The following is a 21055-nucleotide window of genomic DNA, read 5'->3' as shown; positions in this document are numbered from 1 at the left end:
GTCTGGGTTAGGATGTCTCCAGAGAAGTTGTGGACACTAAAGCATTGCCTAGAGATGTCTCACCACTGAGCAGCACCCAGCAGCCCAAGCACTTTGGCCCCAAGGTCTGCTCAGAACTTGCACTCAAAAACACCAAGGTCATCAGTGCCCCTAAAAGATTCTGCACTCATCCATAACTACTTGAAGCTAAAAGCTACCCTCAAATAATTCCCTGGTGGAATTCTTGAATAGCTGAGGTTCGTTGAGAAGGTTACTAGCACACAGTGCCACCATGGGTAGACACCGGAAGAGGGTCGGGCACCTGCTTCCAATCCCAAGGTTCTCACTAGCACCGGTGAGACCTGAGGTGAACCTTTTTTCCTCCCTGTGCCTCTCTCTTTACCTGTGAAATAGGGGTAATAAACACATTACCCATCTCTCAGGAGTGTTGTGAGGATCAAGTGTAAGATACTTGCTGTGGAAACAACATGTGAAAGTAATATAAAATGCTGTGGATGGAAGGTGTTATCAAAACGACCTGTTCCAAGTAGGTGGCATGGTAACATTATTTTGATTTTTTTTGTTTGCTTCTGTTTAAAACCAGTATTGCTGCTAAAGAAAATATAGCTTGGATTAATTTTAATGTCTGAATTGGAAATAATGTTTCTCTCTACTTAACCTCCTATAATTATTTAAAACAAATGGTACAATTTTATTTTTCTAAATATGTTAAATAGTCAATGGTTGTAGTCAATGAGACTAATTATGGTCTCTCCCACAGAGAGGAGCTAAAAGCCCTTGCTTTTAACATGAAATGTGTTAATATTCCATGTGGAGTCTCCTGGCACCTAAGATTGCTTTCAGAATTCATATGTCCTTTCCAAAAGGAACTTATTGTGAGAAATGAGAGATGCCACTGGAAGAAATTCCAGACCAATCCCATTACCTCCAAACCTATATATCTAGCTGCCTTCTGGACATCCCAGCTGCATGCACAGGAACCTCCTACTCAACACATCCAAAACTGAACTCAACTTTTCCTCCTGTACTCAGCAAATGGCAAATCCACAAGTTAACCTAGATTGCTCCTTATTACTTAATGCCTAATAATAAGAGAATGCTTTTATTAAGAGATTTTTAACCAACATGCCATGCCCTCTAATAGGCAATTGTACATGTAATCTCAATATCCCCACAACTACCCTATGAGGAAAGAACTATTTTACAAATGAGGAAACTGATGCTACTAAACTGGAAGCAGTTTGAATTTGAATTTGAATTTGAACCTAGATCAGGCTAACTTCAAAGCCCTTCCTCCTTAAACTATATTAGGATGCTCTGAAGTCACCAAAGTCTGTATTTTCGTCTACCTTAGTATCTCTCAATACATCATCTCCACAGCCTCAGTTCACATATTATCACCTCTGGCTCAGATTGCTCCAACAGTCTGCCCTACTGCTTTCTCACTACTCCTGACCTTGACCTTATCCCTCATCCCCACTGCTACCAAGTTAACTTTGCAAGATGCAAAGATGATAGTGTCACTTCTCTACTAAAAATCCCTAGCTCCATAATTTAAGCTTCTAATAAATGTTCAAATTCTTCAGCTCCACACAAGGCCTTTTGTGATATCACATCTGACCACCTTTCTAGAGTCACCTCCCACCATTCCCTCCACAGGTCTTTTACTCCAGATATGCTTTTTGCAATTCCCTGAATGCACCAAGCTTATTTGCATTTCTGTGACTTCTAACATGTCTTCCCACCACTAAACGTGTCTTCACCTCTCTTCTTCCTTTGTCCCACTGCTACCAGTCCAAAAGTCAGCTTAAATGTCCACCTTCTCCAAGAAGCCCTCCTTCTCTGACACCACAACCTAAGTGAGATCCTCTGTAGAAACTTGGGTTTTCTGTTTATTTACTTGTTCATTCATTTAAGAAATAATTCCTTGTGTGATTGTGAAAACCTTGTGGCTCACACTCCCTTTATCCAGTGTATGGACAGATGAGTAGAAAAATGGGGACAAAAAGTAAATAAATAATAGGGGAGGATGGGGGTTAGGGGATGTTTCAGGTGCTCTTTTTTACTCTTATTTTTATTCTTTTTTTTTTTTTTTGTAGTAATGAAAATGTTCAAAAATTGATTGTGGTGATGAATACACAAATATAAGATGATACTGCACACAAATGATTGTACACTGTGGATGACTGTATGGTATGTGAATATATCTCAATAAAATTGCATTTAAAAAAAGAAGAAGAAATAGTTCTTCAGTGCCTACTCTGTCCCAGGCACCATGATAGGTGCTGGGACTGCAACAATGAGTCAAACAGAAACTCTTCCTGCCTTCATGGGGATTATACTCTAGTTGGAGGGAGACCTTAATCCAATAATGACACATAGTACACAATGAGATGTGTGTACTGAGATTTTATAAATAGTGGTGACAGAGGTGGCAGGCAGTGGGAGAAGGACACTGATCTCAACCTGAGGGGTCAGAACATACTTTCCTAAAAAAATGACATGAGTTTAAATCTGAAGCATAGGAAGAGACAATTCAGAGCAATGCAGGTAGAAAGTCTACCATCTGCAAAGGCTGTGAAGCAAGTTGGATCTTGCCAGATCTAGTAACTGGAAGGATGAGTAATTTACTTCTAGGTCTCCCTCAGTATTCTGTAAGCAAATAGATTGCAAGCTCCTACTGTAGGTTACTTTATATCCCTGGTGCCTTGCACATGTTTTTAAATAAATGAATGAATATATCCAATATTTGAAAACTGAAGGGTATGATGGGTATGATTTTTTTAAGTGGAGGATCTAACATGCAAACACCTTGGCCTGGAGAACACATGCTGCCACATCTATCACTCTTTGGCCTGTGGCTCCAGCTACTGCCATCGCTTAAACAGTTTGGGCCAGGGAAAGATGAGCATTACTTCAAAAAAATTCACAAGTCATCCAGTAATATGATTTCAGGATCACTTTAGAGCGAGAACCTTTTGAAGCAAAAAGAGACCTTAGATGTTGTTTCATTCAACACTTCACATACATCCGTTTCCAACCTTTAGGACTGGCTTATGTACATGACTTCTAGAGCAATGCTAATTTGGTCCAGCTGTGAAGACTTGCCAGGTAAAAGGTATCTTATTTCTGCTAAGGAGTCTCTCCCTCATGTCAGTGGCAATGCTCCCTTTGAATTACCCCACTCCAATTTCTGCTTCAGCAATTCTCTCCTAAAATCATTCTTATGTTAAATACTGCCAAATTATAGAACGTGATGATCATGTAATGGCTACAGGTCACATAAACCACCTCTCTGGAGCAATCCTGAGGCTCTCTAGGAAGAACAAGAGGCAGTATGTATACTCCTGGTAAAGTGGAAAACTTCAGCAACTTTGAGTTTGCAATACTGAAGTTGGGCATACCCAATTAAGTCTTAAAAAAAAAAAAAAAAAGAAAAAAAAATCACAGCCTCCCATTGAAATCAGAGCACTGTAATTAAACCAACTCTCTAAACTTCAAGGTTTCTCTATGAGGTGATCTCCAGGGTGGTCAAGTTTGAGAGAGCTACTTTTCCAAATTTACACTGGCAAAGTTCACAATCCACCATTTCCTCCCTGACAGACGGATGCCCTCACAGTCACTAAGCCACAGCCTTGGGTCAATACCTACCTATGGCCTCTCCTCGTCCAAACTGAACATGAGATGAAGGTCAGGGAAGAGAAGAAGCAATGTCCTGGTAGGCACTTTTAATATTAACACTACAACGAGCCCTCTGTCATCCACACAGCCAGGCTGGGTACGGCCCAATACTCCAGGGCCAAAACAGTGGTGCCACAAGTTACAGGCAGAATGGTAGCTTCTCAAAGAGAGACCCTTTTTGGAACCTGCCACAGTGTCTATTAAAAAAGGTAACAGTGACTTAGGGATGAAGCACATGTAACTAGTTATTAGTGCTACTCGGTAAATATTATGACTTGTCTGAATGACTGAACTTCAAAGGGAAACACGTACCAGTAACCAAGCCCAATGAAAGGCAAGATCAAGCAAGCTGTGGTAAAACTCAGGACTTGGGTGCATCAGACTTCAAAAATCCTAAGGATGGCATCTGGCTCAGGAAGGAACCAACTTAAGGAAATGGAGCACAGACCACTGTATTCTAATGGGTGAATTGCACCGTATGTGAATTACATCTCAATAAAACTATGAAAAAGGTGCCATGCACCACTAGTGGGCACCATTCATACCCCACACAACCATACCAGCCATGCTGGCTGGCTCCATTCCCAAGGATATCTCTTTCACAAGCTTCATGGAGGGGGAGAGGCCCATTATATTCAGCTCAATGCCCCAAACCAGTTTTTCTATCAAAACTACCTAACTATGGTCCAGTTTGGACAACCAGCCAATAGCTCTGGGACTCAGAGAACAAAATACCCTCTTCATTAAGCCACTTCACACAAAGTTCTCTGCAAATGTTGCCACACCTACACGGAGAAGGGGTTTAACATCTGAAAAAAAGAAGTACTGGGCTGAAAAACAAGACATGACCAAATTAATATCAAGAAAAGAGGAGGTAAGAGAGGATGGGGAATGAGGAATAGGTGGAAATTAAAGAAAGAAAAGAAATTTTAAAATCCAAGTATTAATATTGAGACATAGGGATACCTTCTGGCCAGTGATGCATTCTTCAGGCATACCATTAAGGCCATTCACACCAGTAACTCCATCTCCCTGAATGGAAAACAGCATTAGGAGTATGTTTAAAAAAAAAAAAAAACTAACATCTCTGACCCCATAATGACCCCATTATGACCCCATAATTGCCTTAATTATTCATTCAGAGTTAATGTATAGTAAATTGAACTGCCATTCTCTCACTACCTCCACAGACTGCCAAGCCAATCTAAGCACGCTTTGGACGATGATGGGAGAAAATAAGGAACAGATTAATATGCAATAGAATCCCAGCGTTAATTTATTTTCACAGGGGGCTGAAACTTGAGAATTCCCTATCCTCTCAGTAACTAAAGACTGAGATGCTGTCCTCTGTTCATAATAAAAAATTTAATGAAGCTAGATTTTCTTCCCCCAACTCAGAATTAGTTTCTTCTCACCTCTATCTTGGGTTCTTTTGCTGTCTGTTGGCAAAGACCAGGAAAACCAAGACCCTTTGGCTACAAAAGAGGTTAGCACATTTTTCAAAGCTACACACACATCAACTTCCTAGATTTCAACTAACTTACCTCTTTCACTGTGTTGACATCTGTGCCAGTCTCCAAAATTGTCCCAGAAGACTCCATTCCTACAATAACTTGTATAAAGATTTGGTCATCTGTAAAACCCAGTGCCATGGAGATGACTAAACCCTGATCAGCAGGCCATCCTATCAGCTTTCCGGAGGCAGAGGGGATCGGATGCCCCCAGGGAAAAGGGTTCAGAGTGCTGCACCCAAAACACAGTGAACGTACAAGGTTCCATGATCACATCCTGAAAAGCCATAGCAGCCCCCTTCTTCCCATGAAACAAATGAAAATTTTATGACTGGACAAAAGTACAAAGAATTGCAGGTGCACAATTTTTTTTTTTTTTAATAAGTAGGTAGAAAGCTTATTAAGAACACATGTGCTCCCCTCTACGTGTGACCCAACTCCCAGGGGTGTAAATCTCCCTGGCAATGCAGGATATGACTCCCGGGGATGAACCTGGACCTGGAATCATGGGATTGAGAATATCCTCTTGACCAAAAGGGGGATGCAAAATGAAATGAAGTTTCAGTGGCTGAAAGATTTCAAATGGAGTCGAGAGGTCACTCTGGTGGACATTCTTATGCACTATATAGATAACACCTCTTAGGTTTTAATGTATTGGAATAGCTAGAAGTAAATACCTGAAACTACCAAACTCCAACCCAGTAGTCTGGACTCCTGTAAACGACTGTATAACAATGTAGATTACAAGGGGTGACAATGTAATTGTGAAAACCCTGTGGATCACACTCCCTTTATCTAGTATATAGATGGATGAGTAGAAAAATGGGGACAAAAACGAAATGAAAAACAGGGTGGGATGGGGGGGATGATTTGGGTGTTCTTTTTTACTTTTATTTTCTATTCTTACTCTGAGTCTTTCTGATGTAAGGAAAATGTTCAGAAATAGATTGTAGTGAAGAATGCATAACTATATGATGGTACTGTGAACAGTTGATTGTACACTATGGATGACTGTATGGTATGTGAATATATTCCAATAAAACTGAATTTAATTTAAAAAAAAAAAAGAACACATGTGAGAGGACATGTGGGCACTCTTACAGGAAAAGAAGTGAGAAGCGAGAGGCCACACAAGTACTTTTGACCCTGAGCACTGGGGCCTTGGGCTTCCACAATGCCTCAATTTCAGAGTTCATCATAATGTATTTATCTGTTTCCACGTCTCTCCTGCTGGATCATGAGGCCTTCAAGGACACAAACAGTGTTTATTCACACAGTACTTGGCCCAATTAGGTGAACTAGTTGTTGCCTGCCCTTTCCTCTTCCACTTCCGAAATTTCTAACTTTAATGATCATACATTTCCCACTTAAACTGCCAGAGGAATAACTCAATTGAATATGACATCTTCTACCTATACAACACTTTGGCAAATACAAACAGAGGAAAATGGTTCCAACTGTCAAGACACAACCAAATACCCTAAGGCCAAAACATAGCAGCTATTTTACAATCACTGTATCCTTAATAAGCACATATCTGTATAGAATATATATGTACTGTACACAAACTAAGCTATACCCATATTTCTTTAAAGAAATTTCAACCATGAAAAGCAGTCATTTGCCCACATATTCAGGATTTAAAAGTAATCAGATTGGGCCTAATGAAAATCAGGCAGTGAGCTGCCTTCTTTCTGACTCGTCGGTATTAGGTTTCTTTAGGAACATATTTGTGAGGACTGAGTTTTAGCTGCAAACAGATATTTGTGATCCTTCAACAAAGAAATAAAGTCTCAGGCAACTTTAAGGAATGAAAAGGAATGACTGGGACCAAAGACGATTTTGATGAGCAGAATTCTGGTGAACGTAATGATGTGCGAAAATTCATTTGTTCATTTATTCATTTTTAAAGTATTTATTGAGCATTTACTATGAGCCAGGCACAATGCTAAGCCAGGGGGATAGAATGTTGAGCAAGGCAGACCCAGAACCTGCCCTCATGGGGTTCACAATCTAGTGATCCTAAGTATCCGTGAGACCGATATAGCTAACAGAAACAGCACTGATGGCAGGCAAGCACTGCCAAAGCACTGCCTGAATTGATGCACATGATTCTGAAAATTGTCTCCTGTTTTCCTGAAGCAGTCACTTGGTCCCCTCCTACTCACCAGCTGTGAAGGGAAGTTGGGCCCTTTCCTGATGCTGACCACAACAGACCAAAATATCAGCGCACAAAAATGGACATCAACTCCAACCTGCAAAGTAAACAGAGCAAGAAAGCAAAGCAGTAAACATCCATGGAGATGAAGTTCATTCAGGTATACCAAAATGTTTGCTGAATGCCTACTATGTGCCAGGTACTGAACTAAGAGCCAGTGTCCAATCAAAATAGTCAACGATCCTGCCTTCATGGAGTTAAGCAAGTATAGTAGGGAAGATAGACATGAGCCAGATAATCTTAAGGATATATGTGCTAATTTACAACTCCAACACAAGGTGTTAAAGATAGAAATATATGGTGCTACAAAAGCATATAATGGGGGGGGGAGGGTCAGGGTAACCTTTGGGGAAGGTCAGGAAAAACATCCCTGAGAAAGTAACTCTTGCACTAAGGATAGCTAAGAGTAACCTATTTAAAGATAGGCAGGAAAAGCATTCCAGACAGAAGGAATGACACGTGCAAAGACCCTGTGATGGGGACAAAAGAAAGACCAGTGAGTCCAGAGCACAGAGGAGAAGGAAATGAGGCTAGAGAGACACACAGGGAACACACCATAAAGGGTTTGTAGGGTTATTGAGGATCTTAGTCTTTATACTAGGAACAACAGGAAACCTCAAAAGGTTTTTAAACAGAAGGATAACAAGATCAGCTATCTTGGGAATCAGAAATCCTGGAGTCTAGTCCTAGATAGTGCCAGAACTGAGACAGGCCTGTAGCAGTGCAGCGAGCAGTTACTCTAGACCTCAAAGGCCAGTGGTTCTCAAAGTGTGGTCCCCAGACCACCAGCATCAGCATCTCCTGGGAACTTGTCAGAAACGCAAATTCTCAGGACCCATCCCAAGATCTACTAAATCAGAAGCTCAGATGTGACCCAGCAATCTGTTTTAACAAGCCCCTGGTGATTTTGATACATGATAAAGTTAAAGAACCAATGTGATATACCAATTCATCCCAACCTGGACTGGAATCACAGAAGGCAATGAAGGCTGAGAGGCAGACTTGATGGCATTTATTTGTTTGCTTGATTAAATATCCAATTTAATACAGAGGTGCTCACATTGTTGGGAAGACATTTTTAACTACAAATTCATACATTTAAAAATTTTTTAAGCAACTGCCATTTGCAAGGCACCATTCCAGAGACTATGGGGATTTAATGGTGAATAAAACTAATATAGTCTCAGCTCTCATGAGCTAATCCCTTACAATGCAGCGTTGGGACAAATAACAGAACAAAGGAACCCCACCCTCAGCCTGTGGCACATTCTATGTGTAACAAATATGCAGCACACAAATTCTCAAGCCTCTCCACCTTGGTTCAAGAAAGGATGAATTTGTAGTAAATAATCTTTTCATCGGTAAATTCAAGAGCCAAATGACTTCTCTGGTTAAGTCTATAAAATATTTAAATGAGAAATGATACTAAAATTATACAAACACTTTCAGAAACTACAGGAGGAGGGAATATTCCCATCTCATTTTATGAGGCAGCATAACTCTGATACCAAATCCAGGCAAGGACACTGAGGAATAAGGGAAATTTTTGAGTTGACGAAACTTTCCATATGTCAATTGTAGGGATGGTTTCATGACTGCATGCATTTGTCAAATCTCAGAATATACACTAAAAAGAGTGATTTTAGTGAGTTTGTATGCAAATTAAACCTCAATTTAAAAGAATAACGTTATGTTAAGTGAAATTAGCCAGAAACAAAAGGACAAATACTGTATAGTCTCACTAATATGAACTAATATTAATGAGCAAACTTTGAGAGTTAAAGCTGAGAACACAGGTTATCAGGATATAGAAAGAGGGAAGAGATCAGCCATTTGATGCTGAAAGAGTATAGAATCTTCAACAGGATTGAGCGTATAGATCCAGAAATGGATAGCACAATGTGAAATGTGTATACAGGACTGAATATATAGATCCAGAAATGGTAGCACAATATTGTAAGTACACTGAACAAAGATGACTGTGAGTAAAGTTGAAAGAGGAAGGCTAAGGCATGGATGGCAGCAGAAGACAAGATAGAAGATAAAGACTGGGACTGTATAACTTAGTGAGATCTGGAGTGGTCAATGATAGTTATTAAATGTACAAATATAAAAATGCTTTTATATGTGGGAGAACAAATGAACGTAAAATTTGCAAGGTGATTATAATGGGATGGTGTTGGGGAAAAATACAATCAAGGAAAAGTAGAGTCTACAGTTAACAGTAATATTGTAATATGCTTTCATTAATTGTAACAAAGGCAATACACTAACGCTATATGTCTATCAGAGGGGGATATAAGGAGAGGTATGGGATTCTTGGTGGTGGTGTTGTCGGACTTTTTAATTGTATTTTATTCAATTTTTAGTTTTTCTTTTATCCTTTTTATTAGTCTTATTTTAACTTTTTGGGAGTAATGAATGTGTTCAAGTGCTGACTGTGGTGATGAATACACAACTATATGATGATACTATGAACAACTGATTGTACATAGATTTTATTGTATGATATGTGAATGTATCTATAAAATTGCAGGGGTAAAAATAAACACAGGGATACAAATGCTAAAGAAAATGTGGAGAGAAGGATCTACCTATTCACTTTTGGTGGGGAAGTAGTATGGTACAGCGCGTCTGGAGGACAGTGTGGTGATTCCACAAGAAGCTAAGTATGGGACTGCCATAAGATCCTGCAACCTCATTATTGGATATATACGTGAAAGAACTGAGAGCATGGATATGAATGGGCATTTGCATACTGATATTTATGGTAGCAGTATTCATGATATGCAATGGATGGCGGTAGCCTAAGGGTACATCAACTGATGAACAGAATGGTGAGATGTGATGTATGCATACCATAGAATATTAAGCAACTGCAAAGAGTGAAGCTGTGAGGCATGCAACTGCATGAATGGATCTTGAGGATATTTTGAGTGAAATAAGCCAGAAACGAAGACAAAATTGGCCACCATGAGCCTTGGAGTCTTGGAGCTAGCTGTAGGAAGACTCCAGGGTAACCTACAGATTATTAGGTTCTTGTATGTTATTTGGAAAGTGATCAAGATTTCCAGATAAATCTGGTGGTGTTGGATAACCTGAGTGTCATTAGTTCAGTGTTTCCATGCAAATATTTGTAGAGAAGGAATGAGACTCCAACATTCAGGCCTGTGTGGTCCTGCAGCCTCTAAATGTGCACTTATAAACATCAAGAGCAATTCCTGGGAATGCATGAAACCTGGTTCCTGGTTTCTGGGGAAAATTTATAACCACCAATAAATATCTGTTGGAAGAAAAAAAAAGAAAAGAAAGGATGAAAGTCTTCCAGCATGTGAATCCCAGGACACAGACTGGCTATCATCATGTGCTCACCTAAGTAATCTATTTTAGCCACTGGGTACACATTAGTGACACTTCAGGGCTACAACCACATTCCTCCCTGCTCACCACTGGCCCCAATTCTGAGACCTGTTTCAACCATTCAGAGGTTCTTATTCTCCACACCAGATGATGGTGTGTCACCAGAGTGGTCAACAGGCAAGGCCAAAGAGACTTCCACATTTTAGCGGAACTGCCCACAACCCTACACTAATCCCACCCCAAACCACAGCAGGAGACCAAAAGAGGGGACAGAGCACCTGTTCACATGGAATCACAGGGTGTTACCGGGCTGGTATGGGGTGGGGGTGGATAAGTAGAAGTTGACATTGAAAAGGAACCAAGCAAAAGGTGGGGCCCATTATTTGTGTTAAACCGATCAAGTGAAAGTGGTATGCAAAGTTGTGTGAACTCAGAGTTCTGTTTCTAAGGCAACAGCTCGGGAGACCTTCAGAAAGAGTCCTGTACTCGTGTTTGGCGGAACAATCCTCCTTTGGCACTTCTGGCTTTTTTGTCCACCCTGAAAAGGCCCTTTTAGCACAAGATGAAGTTGAGCTCCAGTCTCCTGGACGCCCCCTGCCTGAGCACTTGGGAAATCAATTCAGGAACCGCAAGCCTGCGGCTTACATGTGGTGGCGGAGGGGAGAGGGAGGGTGAACGTGGCGTCAAAGGGTCCGGGGACAGGCCGTCGCCCTACCTCGTTAGGCCTGCCCGGGCAGGAGGCGACTTCCAACAATAGCCAGGAACTACTTTACCTCGGCGCAAAGGGCGGCGCAGTAATGACGACAGCAGCCCTGTATGGTTTTCTTGCAACAGGGATGAAGGGCCGGGTTACTCAGGCCTCCCCTCGGGGCGAAGCCCGGGGCTGCCTTTTGCGGCTCAAGAAAGACTCAAGGTCGCACCTGCAAAGCTGACGCCCGAGAGAAGCACAGTATCCACGCCACCGCCGCCTTGGAGCCGCGGAGTGAGTCACGAGAGGGGAGTGGCCCAAGCGAGACAGAAGAACCGGAAGGTGACGGCCACGCCCCCGCCGTGTCCCGGGAGAGCGGAAGAGAGTCCCGGGAGGCGTCCGGGAGACGCGCTGCGGGCTGGCGGGCCTGCGCGGCAGCTGCAGCCCAACCCAGGCCCGCGGCGGTTGTGAGCGCTGTGCTGCGGCTGCAGCTCCCAGAGCGGTGCGCGGTGCCCTTCTGCCCCAAGCCCGAGCAGGGGTGCGGACCCTGTGAGGTCCCAGCCCTCTCTTCCCCCAGGTGGAGGTGGAGTCCCTAGAGGGAAAATGAATCAAAGGAGACAGATTACTCGAGATTAACCTTGGTTGGCATTTTTGTAGGAAATTCGGGAGCCTTTTAAAACCACATTGGCGACATTTAACGGTTCTTGGGTGCTCTTCCCGTGTGAAATCTTGAATGCAAGGCAAGAGTTTTGATGTTTGTGTATTCGAACACCTTGCTGGAGTTCAGTTCTTGTTAATTTTCTTGCACAGAACTGTTTACACTAACATCGTGCAGTAACTAATAATCAGATGTTTAATGATCCTATACATTTGATAAATCGAAAGAATAGTTCAATTGAAGTGGGTCAAAACCTTGTAGTTATGGTCACAGTGCCTAATACTGTGCCTGGTACATAGTGGGTGCTCAATAATGTCTGTTTATTAAATGACCACATAATTCCTGTATGAACAGCATACTCGGGAAGAATTGAAAACATAATATCTGTAAAATAGAAAATTGGGTAGACCACTTGCAACAGCAACCAAGTATTTATATCCTAGCAATATTAGAGAAGCATGTGTAGTCCTGGAAAGAATGTTTCATTTGACGGGTAGATTTTAAAGACAGCATGATGTCTTTTGAAAATGTCTGGTCAAGGTATAGCCTCTTCCAGAGCTCTGCCAACTACTTGTGTGGGATTGGCTTTGGTACTTGATGACTCTGAGCCTCAGTTTCCTCCTCTGTAAAGTGAAGGCATTGGACAGGATAATCTCCACGTTGCTAAATCGCATGTTTCTATTTTTTGATGAAAACATATTCCAAAGATAGCAAATGACCTGGAAGGCATGGTCAGGTAGGGAGTAAAGGAAAAACGGAGGGCAAAAATAAAGTAAGAATGAACTTCTGAGATTATTGCCTAAAGGATTTGGTGGGTAAAGGAATCCAAGAATCCAGTCCTCATCATGTAGAAGTCAATATGGTTTTAACAGAACTCACAAGGAATTTAAGAAGTCATTTTAGGCCACCCCTAGAGGAAACTCAGGCCAAAGAGGAAACATGACTAGAAGGTGAGAAGGTGCGAAACTTGAAGTGTTTCCAATGAGACAAGAAAGCATTTTGTAAACTGTTATCAGGCACATAAAATCAAACCAGGAATAATGGAGACATACTTACAATTATCATCATTAAAGTGAGAATTCTGGTTGCCAAATAACTGTGCAATAAAAAATCTTAAGTTTATGAAGTGTGAAACCAGGATTGATTGCTCCAAGGATGAAATGACTTGTTCAATGTAAAATATTAAGTATTTATACAAGATATAAAGCAAACAATTTTTAATTGAGCTCCTGGAAAGCAGCAACCATTTCTTAATCTCCTTTATGTTTGCCGTGCTTTGCACCATGCCCAACACTTTTAGGCTTTAATACATGCTTATCTAATGGATTGTTGTGTAAGTACTAGTTATCTAGCATTAATTTTCTGGATAATTTGAAGTATCATTATCAAATATTTTATTTTTAATTTAGTATTTTTATGGAAAATGTTTCTATTATGGTTTTCATAATATCCTTGTCATTCTCAGGGAATGTGAAAACAGTGAATTTGGAGAATTTAACAAATTCTACATTTATAACAAAATCTGAAGAAAATAGTAAAAAGTCCCCTTAAGAAGGATCTTGGAGGGAGCTGAACGTATCTTCGGTAATGGTAGGAAATTTTAAGCACTTATGTGCAAAATAACTTTCACATTAGCAAACAGCTTCAAAGGTAAGTGACAGGGCATTTAATAGTAGCTGCTATAGTAGCAAAAGAAATATTTAGCCTACCCATCAAAGTGCAGCCACCACACCATACTTTCTAGTTTTTGTTACTGTTTCTGGTTATTTTGTTTTATTTGGGGGAGGGATCTGGAAGAGGAGATGGATAGAATAAAGTTTTTGAGTCCTGGGGGGAGAATAAGACCCAGGCAGCTAAATCTGAACTGCTCCATCCTCTGAGAAGAAAAGGAAAGAATCAATAGCTGTCCTGCAAACCAGCTTGAGGGCTCATTAGAAAGTAAAAGAGTAACAGATGACTCTTCCTTCTGGTACAACTCACATGAAGAGGTAATATTTAACATCCAGAAGCTGCTGGAGGTTTGCGGGTGGAGAAGCAAACCAAAGCTGAATACACAAAACAGCTATGTTTTCATAGAATAATGGACAATATATAAACAATATAAGCATCATACAGGACTCTACTGAAAATATATAAGTATTCCACAGTTACGATGCTTTATCCAATAGATTCTCACCTCCTTGATAATAGAGACTGTGTCTCAGTAGCTATTGTATCCCCAGAGTTGACCACATCTACCATATAGTACAGGGAAAGCTGCCAGTGCACCACAGCTTTTCAAAGCCACAAATCCAAAATATTTGAGGAGTTCTTGTACCCACTTCCTTGTCTTGGTAGACAGCTGCTGGGCATAATCTGATCTTTTTTTCTGGCTAGGTCAGAATTGCCATTATAGATATGTTATTTTCTTCTGCTCCAACAATGTAGTCGGGATTCCTGAGGTGTGTAAGAGTAGCTTGCCTCCTCACTGAATTCCCTTAGATTGCTCTCCTGGTTGTTGCAGTTAGAATTAATTTTTATCAACCTCAGAGATATGTTTTGACCATTGATATATGTAATGCAAATTGACCTACTCTTTTCCAGGAACTGTGTAAGATTTGCTACATAAGTTATTTGCTCCAACACTCAAGGAATCACAGAATTTCAGGGCTGGGATGGATCTTCAAGATAATCTAACCAAACTGCCTCATTTGCAAGTGAAGAAACAGTGGCTTAAAGAGAGATCTGCCCAAGGTCACACTGCTCATTAGTGGCAGGAGTAGCATCAGGAGCTGGCAGTCCTGATTTCCTTTTCACTGCCCTTTCTACCATGCTCTTTGGATTTCATTCCTCAACAGTATACAGAATAATAATAACATTTCACATTTTCATAATGCTTCATAGTTTTCAGGTCACTTTCACCCAAATTGCCTCATCCTCCTAATGATAAAGGTAATAATAATTTTTACAACTAACAACTATTGGTTACTTACAATACCCAGTCACTGAGTGCCTTGCATTATTTCATTAGTCCTCACAATAGCCCTCTGACTAGAATACCATTATCATCCCTCTTTTTCAGATCCGGAGTGTAGGCTGAAGGAGGTTAAGTAACTTGCCCAAGGCCACACAGCTTGGAAGTGGAGCAGTTTAGGATCATCCTGATGTCAAAGCCCCACAAAGAAATCTAGCCACCCACTGTGTCCTCTCTCACAAACGCCCTCCAGAGCAGACAAAGAAGGTATTGTAGCATATATTTTAAAGCCATGCTTTGTTTAGAATTTTAAGCTTAATTTTATAGGACCTCTACAGCAGTTCAAGTCTGGAAAATAGATGAATTCCCTGAAGGAGAGAATATAGAGAAAGCAGCCTCCAGGGTTGCCTGCAGTTAAATGACAAGAGCAGGAAGAGAAGCTAACACCTAATTAGGAGTTACTATCCTTATCCCATTTAGCCATAAGCTTGAAAATGTATTAATTTCATGTAAGTTTAAAGTATATTATGGAATATTAAAACTATGCTTATGTAAAGCAAGTGTTTTCATATACACGCATGCACGCACACACACACAAATACAATTTTAATAAAACAATGTGCTGACTGGATTGCCTGGTTACCAGTTGTCACTTAAGCAGGAACCGTCAAGCTTTTGTGCTAAATTCCTGGCACTCAGATCCTCCAATATGGAAGCAGTGGTGACCAATGAGCAATGGCTTCGGTGACCCCCAAAACTGACCGCCAGTATCTGATGCAGAAATCATTTTCCACCTCAAATCATCTTCATGGAACCAGCTTACAAACTCCCAACCATTCTGGCAACCTCGTGAAGCCTTCCCAGCACCCACCTCCCCCACAGAGAACAAATGCTTCCCTTCCATATGTTCCCCAAAAAAACTTAGTACAAACCTGTATAAGCTCACTAATCTCATTGTTCTGGTGTGTTTATCTGTTCATCTATCCCTCCAGCTAAACTGTGAGCATCTTGGACGGTTCTGACGATAGCACAGTGAAGTGAAAAGAATTTGGGCCTTGGAATCAGATGTACCTAAGGTTCCTTCCTGGTTTAGCTACTCACTCATTTAGAAATTGGGAAAGTTATTTAACTTCTCTGAGACTCAGTTTCCTCACCTGTAAAACAGGTATAATAATGCCCACCTCATTTGGTGGTTGTGAGAATTTAACAAGGTGCGTGAATACATTACACACTTAATAGGTAGCTGCTCTTATTATGAAGACACAGTCTGTCCTTGAGTCTTTCACAGTCTGGTGGGGAGAGGCACACATAAATAAGCATTTACGATGTGTGTATGCATTCTATGACAGAGGACTGCAAAGGAGGCTGAGGGAGCACAGAGGAAGGGCAGTCTTCCCCAGCCAGAGGGCATCATTTAAGGAAAGCCTCCCAAACCAAGGATGAGGAAGAATTAGCCAGACAGCAGGAGCTAATGAGTGTGTCCCAGGCAGAGATCGTGACATGTTCAAGGAACTGCAAGTGGTCGGTTATAACTGAAGAGTAAAGCTTGAGCCAGAAAATGGGTGATGGATGAGGCTGGAGCAGCAGATGGTATACCAAGAGCATGGGTTTTGGAGTCAGGCAGTCAGGAATAACAGTTTCACCATTTTCCAACCATATGTCTTCAACAAAGTGACTTTTCTCAGAGTCTCAGTTTCCCCATATATAAAATGATTGTGCTTCAGATTACATGAACCAATGTATTTACAGTGTCTGGTACAGAACAGGCATTTTAAAAATGATAGCAAGTATTATTTATCTCTATTTATGTTTGATAAGCTTGGTGGTTGGCCCATGAGTATAAATGCATCCTACCGAATCAACAGAAAGATGAATAAATGAGTGAATTCATTCACCTTACACAAATTTATTAAACACCTTCCATGTGCTAGACACTGTCCTAAGCACTGGAGATATAGCAGTGAACAAAACAGACAAAAGTCTCTGCCCAGTGGGACTTGCAAGTTCATGAACTGAGATTAAGATGGGGGTCCCTGGTGTCCGCGAGGGGAGAGTCTGCTTCATAGCCCACGTGGCTACATGGTTCTCTGATGGAAAGCTAACACACTGACAAAGCAAAGTTCCCATGAGGTCTAGATGTTAGTCCTACTTTGTAAAAACAATGAGAAGGCTCTTGTTCCTCTCCCTTGATCACTTCTCGCTTATCAACCCCCAGCTTCCTGTTGTGATCCAGGGAAACTGGTGAGTTGTGCTGTTTGTCAGGAAGAAATGTCAAGGCGGGCTCAGTTCATTCTTGGACTCTAATATCTAAAGTGGTAGCAAGAGGAAATAGGAAAGCAGCACTCACAAAAAGGCTATGGAGAGGGAGATTTGCCTATCTCAGCAGCCAACTGATAAGTGAGCTCAAATGCCTTGTGATGCATGCAGATTTTATTTCCATAGTAGGATAATCATACTTCATAGGTGGGTATCTCCTTACAAAAAGAGTTCACCTAGGGGATCCCACTTAATCCTCAGAAAGACTCAAAAGGTAGGAATTAACCCCATTTATTCCCATCTCTCTCCTTTAAATTACCTTCTCCCTCTCCATTGCTTTCTTCCCCATGGTAGTTTCAAACATAAACAAAAACAACAAAAATTTCCCTTCATCCCTCATTCCTCTTTAGCCAACACCCTATTCGTCACCTCCTGACAGCCAAGTCCACTGAACATTAAGAATATGCTTGTTAGCTCTGTTGCTCTCCTTCCATTCGCTGACCCCACTGTGATCTACCCCCAAAATGCCACTGAAAATGTTCTTGCTAAAGTCACCAGTTAACCTACCATTTGCCCAGTCCAACATATACCTGCAGCACCCATCCTAAATTGACTTCTCATAGCACTTGAAGACACTCTCTGCCAGTTCTCCTCCTACTTCTCAGCCCATTCCTCTTCAGTCTTTTCAGATTCTTTTCCTCTGCTACCCCTTTAATGTGGTCAGCCAGGGTTCTTTCTAACATCCTTTTCCCACCTTCTCTCTCTCTATCATTTTTATCTCCCTCCCTCTCAAAGTAAATGCTCATTTTTGCTTCAAAATCCTGCCCAGGTTTCTGATTTGTGAACTGTTCCCTAACAATCTTACTACCTCTCACTCCTACCCCCTCACCTTCTCACTCTTCTCCCTCACCTCAAACTTACATGCAGTCTCCTTCCTCTTGCTTTTGGAGGAATGCTTCCATCCCTTCAATAAAGAACGTATCATGTTGTGAGATTGCTGTTTATGTCTGTCTTCCTCGGTAGATTATGAAAGACTCGAGGTGAAAACAATGGTGTCTCTGTTTTGCATTCTCAGTGCCTGGCACATTAGGAGATGCTCAAAAATGTTTATTGAATGAATTAATACATGAATTTCTATAAGTGAAGAAACTGAGATTCAGAGGTGTTTTTGCAAATTCTCAAGTCTTCTGACTTCAAAGGACGTATTCGTTCTCCCTCAGCACGGAAAAGAGCAATGTTACAAGTGTTTAATTGCACCTCAAACCCAAGGAATTATATAAATCAAGGGACAAGGTGGTGGGCAGGATTTCCTTTTCCCCACAAACATTGCCCCAGCTGCCAGGTGTGGAAGGACTGTTTGGTATTTGTAGCCTTCCTTTTGCACATACCAGGATAAGAGAAGAAGTAGAAGAGGAAAACAAAACAAAACAAAGCAAAACACCTTCCATCCTTCCTCCCAGTGGACAATTACCACCATCAGTTCCTTTTTGAGTGAGGAGGCAGGAAGCCTCTCCAAGTTCATGAAACTCCTGATTTGCCTCAGGTTTCCTCATGGAGGAGAGGGTAGAGGAGTGATTTAATAAGATGCTTTGTAGCTGGGCCAGCTCCGAATATGATCTCTACCATCCTGAAGTAATACTCTCAGTAATACTCTTGAGGAAACCTTCACAAAGTAGTCAAAGATACACCTGGAAGGAAGGAAACTTCTCCCTTCACGAGGAATAAACAAGCTTTCTAGGGAGAGGTTCTGAAATTAGACAATGTGTGCATTCGCCAATTACAAGCTCAAGTTTCACCCAAATACACACAATCAAAGGCTTTTCCAAGGCCATCATTACATGCAGAGGGCCCTCCTGCTGTTTGGGCAACATTTTAGTTACTGCAGTGGAGCAAAATAAATGTCATCAAAGCAGTGAGGTAAAGACAGACCCTTTCAGCAATGCCTTTTTTCAATCTGATGACTCACTTAGCCTGTCATTTATAATGCTGCAGTCTGGAGGGGAAGAAGGAAATGAGAGGAAAAGAGTGGGCTGTGTTGTGCATGTAATTTGTTTCCCCATTTCAGACAGCATTTTAATGAGCTTTCTCATTAAGGGCTCTGTGAGTCTATGCTTAAAGTTTTCTGGACAAGCAAATGAGCAGAACTGACATCAGATGGCATCAGGCTAGCACCTCACATTTTGTTTTAAAGATATAGTCATCTGGAGAGGGAGTATGAAAAAAAATCATTATTTGTGAGAAGGATTTGATAACTGTTTCATCCATAGCCAATCCCATGAAAATACTATGTTCATTAATTATTAGTATAGCAGAGTGTATCAATGACAGCATTTCTCTATTCAGCTAGTTCCCACAGTGAGAGGTAATTGTCCTGTGCTATCCTAGCCCTCGGTTCATATTTCTGGTAGAGCACCCATCACATTGCCTCAGAGATAATGTCCCCTCTAGGTTCTGACCCCTTTAGGAAGGCACTCAGCCTTACATAGCCCTCCTTAATATTCCCAGAGCCCAACACAGTGTCCAGACACTTGATAGACACTCAATAAATGTGTTTTTATTTACCTTTTAACCCAATTCATTAGGTGCCATTAGTACATGAAAAAGTACATTAAAAGAATTAGACTTGAGTATTGGACGGCACCTCAGAGTAATTTATCACCTTGCAAGGTTCAACAAACATTTTAATGTGCTAACAGCCCCTAATTAAAGCAGCAGCCTTCTGTTAAAATTATCAAGGAGAAAGTAAAATACTGGGAGAAATTGAGAACTACTATTTCTTTGACATTGATGGACATTATCTAATGGGTTTATGAACAGGAATTAGCCTTTTTATGATAGAGCAAAGGATAGGGTTATTGGTTTTCTTTTTTTAAATATATATTTCCAGTGAGTTTGCTGAACAGAACATAAGTGAAAAACGTACAAAAGCGAATTCTAGCTGCTGCCCATGCCTGAACCAGTTTTCTGGCAGTCCTTCCCTTTGTTTGTGTGGTATAAAGAATGCCTCACTCACATGACTCCAAGGACTTCCAGAAATGATATATGTGAAGTGTCTAGCACAGTGTTGGCCATGGAGTGTGTGCTCAACAGAAGCCAGTTGCTTCCCCTCCCTCCTTGCCAGGAAGGGCACAAAAAGGAGAGGACTGTGCTCCATTAGAGCTCTGAAGAGATAGACATCAAGGGACATAACATTTGCTCAAGGAGCCAGCATTGGATTTTCTTACTTGTGCCAGTTTGGATATATTATATCCCCCACAAAGCCATGATTTTTAATCCAATCTGGATGGGTAGAACATTTTGGTTAAGTGTTTCCATGAAGATATGACACACCCAACTGTGGGTGATACCTTTGATTAAATTATTTCCATGGAGGTATTACCCCGCCTAGTCAAGCTAATCAGGATGGGTCTAAATTAGATCACTGGAGTCCTACAGAAGAGCACACAGACAGAAGGAGTTCAGAGCAGCTGAGAGAGACTTTTGGAGAGACCAAGAGGCTTGCTGCTGCTTGGAGATGCAGACAGAAGGACATTTGGAGATGCCAAGCTAAGAGAAACCCAGAGACATTTTGGAGAATACCATTTTTGAAATGCAACCTAGGAGCAAAAGACTGGCAGATGCCAGTCACATGCCTTCCCAGCTGTCAGGTATTCTGGACGCCATCAGCCATTCTTCAGTGATGGTATCTTCTTGTTGATGCCTTAGTTTGGACAGTTGTATAGCCTTAGAA

At 41.2% G+C, this 21055-nt stretch overlaps 1 protein-coding gene across 1 annotated transcript in view; it reads right to left on the bottom strand.

Moving 5' to 3' along the window:
- The window catches only part of SEC16B (SEC16 homolog B, endoplasmic reticulum export factor), a 145114-nt gene extending 133375 nt beyond the window's left edge, over nt 1–11739 (bottom strand). The window contains 3 exon segments of the mRNA XM_037825279.1: nt 4648–4713; nt 7361–7447; nt 11544–11739. The gene's annotated coding sequence lies outside the window, so the exon portion shown is untranslated.
- Between the last annotated feature and the right edge of the window lie 9316 nt (nt 11740–21055).

This window comes from Choloepus didactylus, chromosome 2 (genome assembly GCF_015220235.1).
Source record: "Choloepus didactylus isolate mChoDid1 chromosome 2, mChoDid1.pri, whole genome shotgun sequence".
In the NCBI taxonomy this organism is placed as follows: Eukaryota; Metazoa; Chordata; class Mammalia; order Pilosa; family Megalonychidae; genus Choloepus; species Choloepus didactylus.
Note: the sequence above shows the minus strand (reverse complement) of the source record. Positions and strands in the feature narration are given on the sequence as shown.